A 10,174-nucleotide genomic window follows, 5' to 3' on the forward strand; every position below is an offset into this window, starting at 1 on the left:
ACCCGGGGAGGGTGATCTTCCCTACTCCACACAATAGGCTGTTCTGACCATCTCAAATAACATGGAATCACCGGCTCAACAACATTGACAGCCCTCTTATGAAGCTTCTAGTCCCTCTTGCATAAACTAGTGGTAAATACGTGGTACTGCCCACTATTCAACTATTTTGGATTGCTCTGATACCCGGACTGTTGCTGCTGATTACTTTGGCCGGGTTGCTGATTATAGCCACCCTAGTTACCCGGATGGTCCTGACCGAGAAAACCGCCCCTGCTGAACTGGTGCCCGGGCCATGAAAACCGCCTCCGCCTGAACCGCCGCCAGGTCCGTGGCTACCATCAAACATGTTGGAATTTTTAAATGCCTTCATGATCGTACAGTCCTTCCACGGATGGGTAGCTGGCTTCTCCCGGGTGCTGTGTCTTGGGCAAGGTTCATTCAGTAGTTGTTCGAGGGTGGGACCTGACCCGCCTGACCGAGGAGGTGGCATACCCTTGCGCCATTGGTTGTTGCCCTATGTATTGGTGTTAGCCACAAACTTGTCAGCCTTACGTTTATTACCTCCTTGATTCGCCGGGTTATGCTGGTGACCCTTGCCATTGCCGTTCTTCTTTCCCTTCCCTGTTTTTCTTCATCAGACACGTGATCCTTGGTACTGTCAGAATCAACATATTTGACCAGGGCCGCCATCAACTGGCCCATGTCATTACAGTCACGCTTGAGCCGCCCCAGCTTCTATTTTAGAGGTTCAAAACGGCAATTTTTCTCCAACATTAAGACCGCAGAGCCGGCATCCAGCTTATCAGATGAATGTATTATCTCCTTGACCCGGCGCACCCAATGGGTCGTGGACTCATCTTCCTCTTTCTTACAATTAGTCAGGTCCACGATTGACATAGGTTGTTTGCATGTGTCCTTGAAGTTCTGAATGAACTGGGCTTTCAACTCCGCCCATGACCCGATGGAATTGGGTGGCAACCCTTTCAACAAAGTGCGAGCCGTTCCATCCAACATCGTAGTGAAATACTTAGCCATTGCTGCATCGCTGACCTCCAACAGCTCCATCGCCATCTCATAACTTTCAATCCATGCCCCAAGCTGCAAGTCGGCCGTGTAATTAGGCACCTTACGAGGCCCCTTAAAGTCTTTTGGCAAGCGCTCATTACGTATAGCCGGCACCAGGCAAGGGACACCTCCTGTTCTTGTGCTACTCCTGCCTCAACAGAGGTTGCCGGATAAACCGGAGAAGCCTGATGAGCCGCCTGCTCAGCTACCAGTTGAACCGCCCGCTCAGCCTCCTGACGGATTCTCTCTTGATCCGCCAAGTTAAGGGCTCCACCCTGCGCCGGCTCATGCCTGCGCGGTTGGTTACGGCGTTGAGCGTTGCTCGACATAGCAGCTGAGTCCATATGCCTGCTATAGCTCGGGCTCCGGCTTGGGCGAGGGGTTGAATGGATTCTGTCTCGACTGTAAGAGTACACATCCTGCTGCGCCAGAGCCGTCTGAAGAAGTTCTATCACCCTTCGTGTTTCAATTGCTGTCGGAGAATCGCCTTCCATCGGGAGAGCCGCCAAACGAGCCGACGCAGCAATGAGATTCTCCAAAGGGTTAGAAAAGTGACCCGATGGTATTGGTGTGTAATGAGGCGGAGCGATATTCATACGAGGTGGCTCCATGGCCCGCGGTTGAACCGGCACCCCAGCCTCGGGTGTCGTGATCCGGTTTGCCTCCGGTGGGTTATTTGGACCAGCGCCGGGTGTGTGAAAAAGGTTCCTAGGATCGTACGTCAGAGGCAGACGTGACTGAGTTTTCTGGTGCCTTCTCCTCATGACCTCGTTTGATGCGTTCAGATCCACCGAGAGCTGGAAAGTCTCCGCTTGAAGCTGCTGAGCACGAGCATCCAAAGCCGCCCGCTCCGCGGCCATCCTAACCTCTTCTGCTGCTAAATTTTCCTTGGCCTGCGCCATCTCTTCGCATAGCCGTGCCACCTCCGCGTCGTGCTGAGCCTTATCCGCCGACTCCACTACAGCAGTCAACAGAGCCGTCAACTTATCCATGAGGTCCATTACCATCTGAGCCGGGGGGCGCGGGGGGTCTCCTGACCCGGCTGCTGCCGACCCGGTGGTTATTGCTGCCGCAGCCGTAGAGTTATGCACGGGTTGAGTGCCATCCATGAAAACTCCAGCTCGATTCGGCGGCTCAGAGAGGCCCAGAATACTGCTGCCATCGGAACAGCCCCCAAGCACGCCATCTTGTAGCTGATACAAAGAATCTGTCTCGCCTGAGGAAGACTCACCGTCGGAACAGATGGCCATCTCACCGCCATCCACTGATCCTTCAGAGAACTCACCTCCATGGATGCAACCCACGAAGGCATGCTTTACGGCAGGTTGGGCCCGGGCGGATCTCACGCGCTGAGCCGTCTCGATGAGGTTGGTGCAGACGTCCGGCTCAGGGCCCGACTCACCGATCTGGCCGATGAAGACATGGATTCCGCCAAAGGGGACCCGGTACCCGTACTCAATTGAGCCGGCCTCGGGGCCCCAGCCTTCGTCGTCGATGTAGAGCTTGCCGCGAGGACTCTTGGTCATCCGACCCACAGTGTATCCCTTGAGCCCTTCGAAGTTGCCCTTCAAGAACTCAAATCCACCATGCGCTGGCCCCACGATGGGCACGAACTGTCGTGGAATTGTCACGGCAGATGTCCTAGTGAAATGACTTAAATCGTAGGGCCATCGCAACTAGGAAGCTTAAAGGGGTTAACCGGGACAAAGGACACGAGAGGTTTATACTAGTTCGGCCCCTTACGGTGAAGGTAAGGCCTAGCCCAGTTGATGTTGTATTTATAGGTTTCGATGACCAAGGAGCGAATCCACTAGCTTGGTTATCGATCTCTTCTTCCTTGTCCTAAGCCGCCGCTGGGTCGTCCCCTTATATACATGGGTTGACGCCTGGCGGCCTACAGAGTCCTGGCCGGCTCATAAAACGTGTCCGGCTCGGTGACTTCTTTTATATGCCTTTCTTTACAAGCCATTGGGGTTAACCCGGCCCCTCCTGGGCGGGTCATACCTGGTAGCTATATTCCCAACACTTTCTGTACTTGGATCATATGCACTTCTGATTGGAACTCTAGTAAGCATCCTCAACTACCAAAGATCAATAAGGTAAAACCCAACCATAGCATTAAGTTTCAAGTCCTCTTTACTCCCATACGTAACAACCCCCTTACTCGGGTATAAGTTTCTGTCACTCTTGCCACCCACTATAAGCGAATTATGAACGTATTGCAACACCCTACAGCGGGAATCCCACACACCCGCGCGACACGAAGGGTACCATAGGACATCACCAAAATAAAACATACAACTCAAACCAATCACGATCATCAATCGACACATACGGCAAAATGAATTTACTCAAATATCATAGGATGGACATACATCATTGGATAATAATATATAACATTAAGCACCATGTTTAAGTAGAGATTACAGTGGGGAGAAGAGGTATTACACCACTGCATAGAGGGGGACATAGTTGGTGATGACGGAGGTGAAGGAAATATGCCCTAGAGGCAATAATAAAGTTGTTATTTATATTTCCTTATATCATGATAAATGTTTATTATTCATGCTAGAATTGTATTAACGGGAAACTTGATACATGTGTGGATACATAGACAAAACACTGTGTCCCTAGTAAGCCTCTACTAGACTAGCTCGTTAATCAAAGATGGTTAAGTTTCCTAGCCATAGACATGTGTTGTCATTTGATGAATGGGATCACATCATTAGGACAATGATGTGATGGACAAGACCCATCCGTTAGCTTAGCATGTTGATCGTTCAGTTTTATTGCTATTGCTTTCTTCATGTCAAATACATATTCCTTTGACTATGAGATTATGCAACTCCCGGATACCGGAGGAATACCTTGTGTGCTATCAAACGTCACAACATAACTGGATGATTATAAAGATGCTCTATAGGTATCTTCGAAGGTGTTTGTTGGGTTGGCATAGATCGAGATTAGGATTTGTCACTCCAAGTATCAGAGAGGTATCTCTAGGCCCTCTCGGTAATGCACATCATAATAAGCCTGGCAAGCAATGTTACCAATGAGTTAGTTGCGGAATGATGCATTACAGAACGAGTAAAGAGACTTGCCGGTAAGGAGATTGAACTAAGTCTGAAGCTACCGACGATCTAATCTCGGGCAAGTAACATACCGATGACAAAGGGAATGACATATGTTGTCATTACGGTTTGACCGATAAAGATCTTCGAAGAATATGTGGGAACCAATATGAGCATCCAGATGCCGCTATTGGTTATTGACCGGAGAGGTGTCTCGGTCATGTCTACATAGTTCTCGAACCCGTAGGGTCCACACGCTTAACGTTTGATGACGATTTGTATTATGAGTTATGTGTTTTGGTGACCGAAGATTGTTTGGAGTCCTGGATGAGATCACGAACATGAGGAGGAGTCTCTAATTGGTCGAGAGGTAAAGATTGATATATTGGACGATAGTATTCAGACACCGGAAGTGTTTCAGAATGTATCAGGTATGTATCGGAGTACCGGGGGCGGGGGTTACCGGAACCCCCCCAGGGGAAGATATGGGCCATAGGAGGGAGGTAGACCAGCCCACAAGGGGTGCCCCCCCAAGGGAGGAGTCCGAAGTGCACTAGGGGAGGGGGCGCGGCCCCCCTTTCCTTCTCCTTCTCCCTCTCCTTCCCCCTTTCCCCCTCCGATAAAAGGAATAATGTGTAAGTGCATCTAGTCCCCCTTAGTGATTTTGGTGTACTGATGACTTATATGTTAAGGGAATAATGTGTTTGTGAGTGTACATAGTTCTATAAGTCTATGAGGAGTTTGATATTTACGATGAAAGTCGATCCCTAAAAATGAATGTCTTCAGCTGAAGACTTTGGTTTTCTTGAAGACATTGAAAGTGAAGAAATTGGTGTGACCCTGAAGGCTTGGTATTCATGCAAGGATTATGAAGCATGAAGACTTTTGTTTTCATAGTTTCATTTTCTCTTTCTTGAGTCATAGGAAACACCGTACTGTTAAAGGGGGTCGAGGTAAAACCAAGGAAAAGTTTCCAAGTGATGCTCATCTCAAAATCCTAAACCTACCCATTCCTTTCGAGTGAATCCATTGGAAATCTCATACAGTTCGATCAATTTCTTCAGTGACAGAGACAAAGATCTTCTGGTCTCTGAGGAATTTGTTCTGACTGAGGAGTTAGGAGTTCGCGAGTGCGCGGATTACCTACAAGTGAGGAACATGATAGCCCTGAGGAATTTGATACTCAAATATCCGACCGTTGCTGTGCTACACGCCAGCTGTCCTAAAATATTTACCCACCTAACAGTCATATCATTGAAGGGCATTTATGTCTTATCATGTCGGGCTACTCCCTAGGCTATAAATATCCGCCCCCTACAACCACTAGTTGGTTGGCCGCTCCGAGAGAAACTGGCACTTGTGATTATGAGCATCCCATCCTTCGAGGACTTTGAGCGAAAATCATCAAGTGAGGAAAAAACCCAAACCCAAACACCTACAAACCCAAAGTGATTGAGCATCACCAAAGAGATTGTTCCTGTGTGGAACCGACGCTTGTTCCCTTTGTCGACTGTGCATCCTCCAGATGGTTAGGCGTCATGGTCTAGAGCATCCAACAGGAAATTGTAGATCGCCGAGTGACCGAGTCTATCAAGGTTTGGAAGTCACCTGAAGACTTACCATGAGTGATTGGGCGAGGTCTGTGTGACCTTAGCTCAAGGAGAATACGGTGAGGACTGTGTGTCCTCAGGTTTAAATACCTAGCCGCTCTAACCAGGCGTACGACTGTCATAGCAGTTGGAACTAGTCTACCAAATCATCGTCTTCACCAAGCTACTGGTTCTATTTCCTCAACCCTTTCATTTCCTCATTCTTGTGTAGAAGTACTTGATCGTTATTGTTTGAAGACTTTGACTGAAGACTTATTCGATTTCCTCAATCCTAATTCTTCAGTCACTTTGTCTTCAGCCTGCTTGTCTTGTGTTTATGCTACTTGTACTCTATGCTTGTTTTCATTTCATCATGATGACTGTGCTACTGCTCTATTACACTTGCATCTGAGTACTTATTCCGCTGCTAAGTAGTTCGTTGCTTAGGAATTTCCTCACCTAGAAATTTCTCAGCGATGAATTTATAAAAGTCGCCTATTCACCCCCCTCTAGTCGATATAACACACTTTCAATTGGTATTAGAGCAAGGTACTCCCTTGTTTTGTGTGATTTTGGTTTAACCGCCCGGAGTTTTAGTTGTGTCGACTGCAGGAATGAAGAAAGTGACATGCTCCATCTTTGACGGTCATGATTATCCCAAGTGGAAGGCCATGATGAAGAAGTGTCTCATGGCGATGGACAGCGAGTTGTCGATCGTCACTGAGATTGGTGTTACTGATCTTTGCAAGATGGCAAAGGCTGATGATATTCGCAAGTACACTCGACTTGACATCATAGCGAAGGATGTCATCTGCTCCTGCTTATCCCGAAATCAGTCCAGGAACATTATGCATCTCTGCCATGCGAAGCTTATCTGGGACCGACTCTCTGATGTCTATGAAGGTCATCGAACTTGTCATGATCCCTGGTTTGAGGAATTCAAGAAATCGCTTAAAACGATGACTTTCGATCCTGAATCATCATCCTCTGCACCATGCCTTATGGCAAAAGGTGCCAAGGTAACTGAATGCTTCCTATCTAAGTCTAGTGATGATGAACCTGGTGATGAATTTGGACCCAACTATACCAAGGTTTCTTCCCTTTCCACTAAACAACAAAGAGCTTTGGAAAAAGTTCAAAACATGCTAGATGAAAGCGATGATATGTTGGGTGAAGAAATGGATCAAACTCAAACTCTGACTGATAATCTTCAGAGACTTCAGTCTAAGTTTGACCCTTCAGAGTCATCATAACACTCTCTTAGCTGAGCATGAGAAACTTTCTTATGAATTTCTTCAAAGAAAGCAAGATCTTGAGAAGCTAAGGGTGAGTTATGAAGTTCTTCAGAAGGAGCGTGATTCATTACTTGCTCAACAGATCAGTTCCGCTGAGGTTGAATTCATTCCACCATGTTTAAAATGCATTGAACGAGAATATGCTAATTCTTCACCTGAAAGTTCAACTGCCTCTATTACTGCAAATTCTTCAACTGTCTCTGTTATCACAAATTCCACATCTGAGGATACCACTAGTATCACTAACAATGCAGGGTTGAAGGAATTGTATGTGACAGGCATGTACAAAAGCCTCAAAGGGCATCAGGCTCTTTGTGATGTGCTTACAAAGCAGATACTCAATAGGAACCCTAGGAAAGAGGGTATTGCCTTTGAGAGGAAACTCAATGCTGATGAGACCTACTGGAAACCTAAGCAGTATCCCAAAACCTCATTGGTTACTGCAAAAGGACCTCCCATAGATCCATCCACTTTATCTGGATTTACTTGTGAATCTTCATATTCTTCTGATGAGTCATTTGACTCCAACTATAAACTGTTCAAAAATCAGAATGGTGAAGTATTTGCTAGATATGTTGGAACTAACTACAGGAACGCCCCCCTATGAAGAAAATCTGGGTTCCCAAAAGGTTCCTAGAAATTCTTCAAGTGAATGTCATCATGACACCACATGTGAAGAATAGGAACCCCAGATCAAATTCTTCATATGGACTAAAGTCTTAATATGGATCCAAGTCCTCATATGGACCAAATTCCTCACATGGATCAAATTCCTCATATGGATCTGGATCCTCATATGAACATCATCGTGCTAACACTTCTGTTTCGCAGGGAAAGCCTAAGGGCTATGAATATGTGCATTATTCTTCAAATCATTATGTTCATAAGTCCTCGAAGAATTTCTCTGCTTATTCATATGCTTACTCTAACCCCTCATATGTGAAACGAAGTGGACTGGCTTCTATGCCACCTTTTTCTTATGGAGCTCGCAGAATGATGAACTCTTTGCCACCCCTCCAGATGTGGGTGGTGAAGAAAAAGAACTAATATCTTATGTAGGGTCAGGTCTCCAGACGAACTTGAACGTCCGACGAATTTGCTGGAGACCTGAATATGCTTGAAAGGACGCAAGCTAATTGTCGGTGTCAAAACTGGCAGATCTCGGGTAGGGGGTCCCGAACTGTGCGTCTAAGGTCGATGGTAACAGGAGACAGGGAACACAATGTTTTACCCAGGTTCGGGCCCTCTCTATGGAGGTAATACCCTACGTCCTGCTTGATTGATCTTGATGAATATGAGTATTACAAGAGTTGATCTACCACGAGATCGTAATGGCTAAACCCTAGAGGCCTAGCTTGCATGGTCATGGTAATGTATGTCCTCTAGACTAAGTCCTCCGGTTTATATAGACACCGGGAGGATCTAGGGTTACACAAGGTCGGTTACAAAGAAAGGAATCTACATATTTGGTCGCCAAGCTTGCCTTCCATGCCAAGGAGAGTCCCATCCGGACACGGGTGCAGTCTTCGGTCTTCATATCTTCACATCCCATCAGTCCGGCCCATGGCTAACAGGCCGGACGCCCGAGGACCCCTTAGTCCAGGACTCCCTCAGTAGCCCCTGAACCTGGCTTCAATGACAACGTATCCGACACGTAGATCTGTCTTCGGCATTGCAAGGTAGGTTCCTCCCTCCAAACTCCAAGATAGTCTTCGGACGTATTTAAATGTGTTCAGACCTGTAACACCACACCACACACAACCATATAGAGAATATAATATTCCACGAGTCCAATCCGCTAACAACTTTTTTACAACATGACATCACGTCTGCCCGGTCACTATATCGAACCGTTTTGTCCGCCATCCCGTGTTTTGAGATGCGATTTCCATTGGCACGTCTCGTTAAAGCAGAGATCGTGTCCCCTTATTGCGGGATCCTCATCAATATGGGCGTGGGTAACCCAACCGTGCCGTTTATACAACCCTTGGGAGTACGCGAGTTTTAAGGCGAGTAGGAAGGCGTTTGACATTCGCGGCCTTTATAAGGGGATAAGGATTCATCCTCATTCACCCACGCCTTCTCCTCCCTCTGCCCATCCATTCTTGAGCTCCAGCGCCCAAGCTCTAGCTTCCCCCGCCGGAAAACGCATTCCAACCATGTCCGGATCCAGAGCTAGATGCAAGTGGATGGCTTCCTCTGTTAAGAAGAAAGACATCAAGGAGCACTGAGAGGCCGGATATCCGGCCAAGGAGATCGTTCACCGTCTCCCGGCCAAGGGACAGATCGTCCCTACCCCAGAGCCCCATGAGAGGGTTGTGTTTCTCAGACATTTCGTCCACGGGCTGGGATTCCCTCTCCACCCGTTTGTCCGTGAACTGATGTTTTACTACGGGCTGGACTTCCATGATCTAGCCCCCAACTTTATCCTCAACATCTCGGCATTTATAGTCATTTGCGAGGCCTTTCTCCGTATCCCACCTCACTTCGGCCTATGGCTGAAGACCTTTAATGTAAAGCCGAAGGTAGTGAGAGGCCAACAAGCAGAGTGCGGAGGCTCCATGGTGGGCAGGATGCCCAATGTCACATGGCCCGAAGGCTCCTTTGTGGAGACGGTGAAGGGGTGGCAGTCGGGGTGGTTCTACATCACCTAGTCATGCGACACCAACTGGGCGGCGGCCCCCGAATTCCGATCCGGAGTTCCGATGCGGCTCACCTCCTGGCAAGAGAAGGGTCTAACCTGGGGTTCTTCGAACGAGCTAACCGGGCTCCAGACGTGCGTCCAGAACATGATAACCAAGAGAATCAAACTTGTCAACGTGATTCAGGTCATGCTCATTCGCCGGATCCTTTCGTGCCAACGCCGGACTTGCTATTTGTGGGAGTTCGATCCGGGCAAGCACCAGACGCTGCTAGAGCTCTTCGGCACGACGCATGAAGACATCTGGAAAGTGCTCTTCAAGGCCGGTGATGACCCACAAGTATAGGGGATCTATCGTAGTCCTTTCGATAAGTAAGAGTGTCGAACCCAACGAGGAGCAGAAGGAAATGATAAGCGGTTTCCAGCAAGGTATTCTCTGCACGTGCTGAAACAAGTGGTAACGGATAGTTTTATGATAGGATAATTTATAACGAGCAACAAGTAACAAAAGTA

General features: G+C 47.7%; 1 pseudogene; it reads left to right on the forward strand.

Annotated features, from left to right (window-relative positions):
* The first annotated feature begins 6,339 nt into the window (after nucleotides 1–6,339).
* Nucleotides 6,340–8,067, forward strand: LOC125546934 (annotated as a pseudogene).
* The last annotated feature ends 2,107 nt before the right edge of the window (nucleotides 8,068–10,174 follow it).

This window comes from Triticum urartu, chromosome 3 (genome assembly GCF_003073215.2).
Source record: "Triticum urartu cultivar G1812 chromosome 3, Tu2.1, whole genome shotgun sequence".
Lineage (NCBI taxonomy): Eukaryota > Viridiplantae > Streptophyta > Magnoliopsida > Poales > Poaceae > Triticum > Triticum urartu.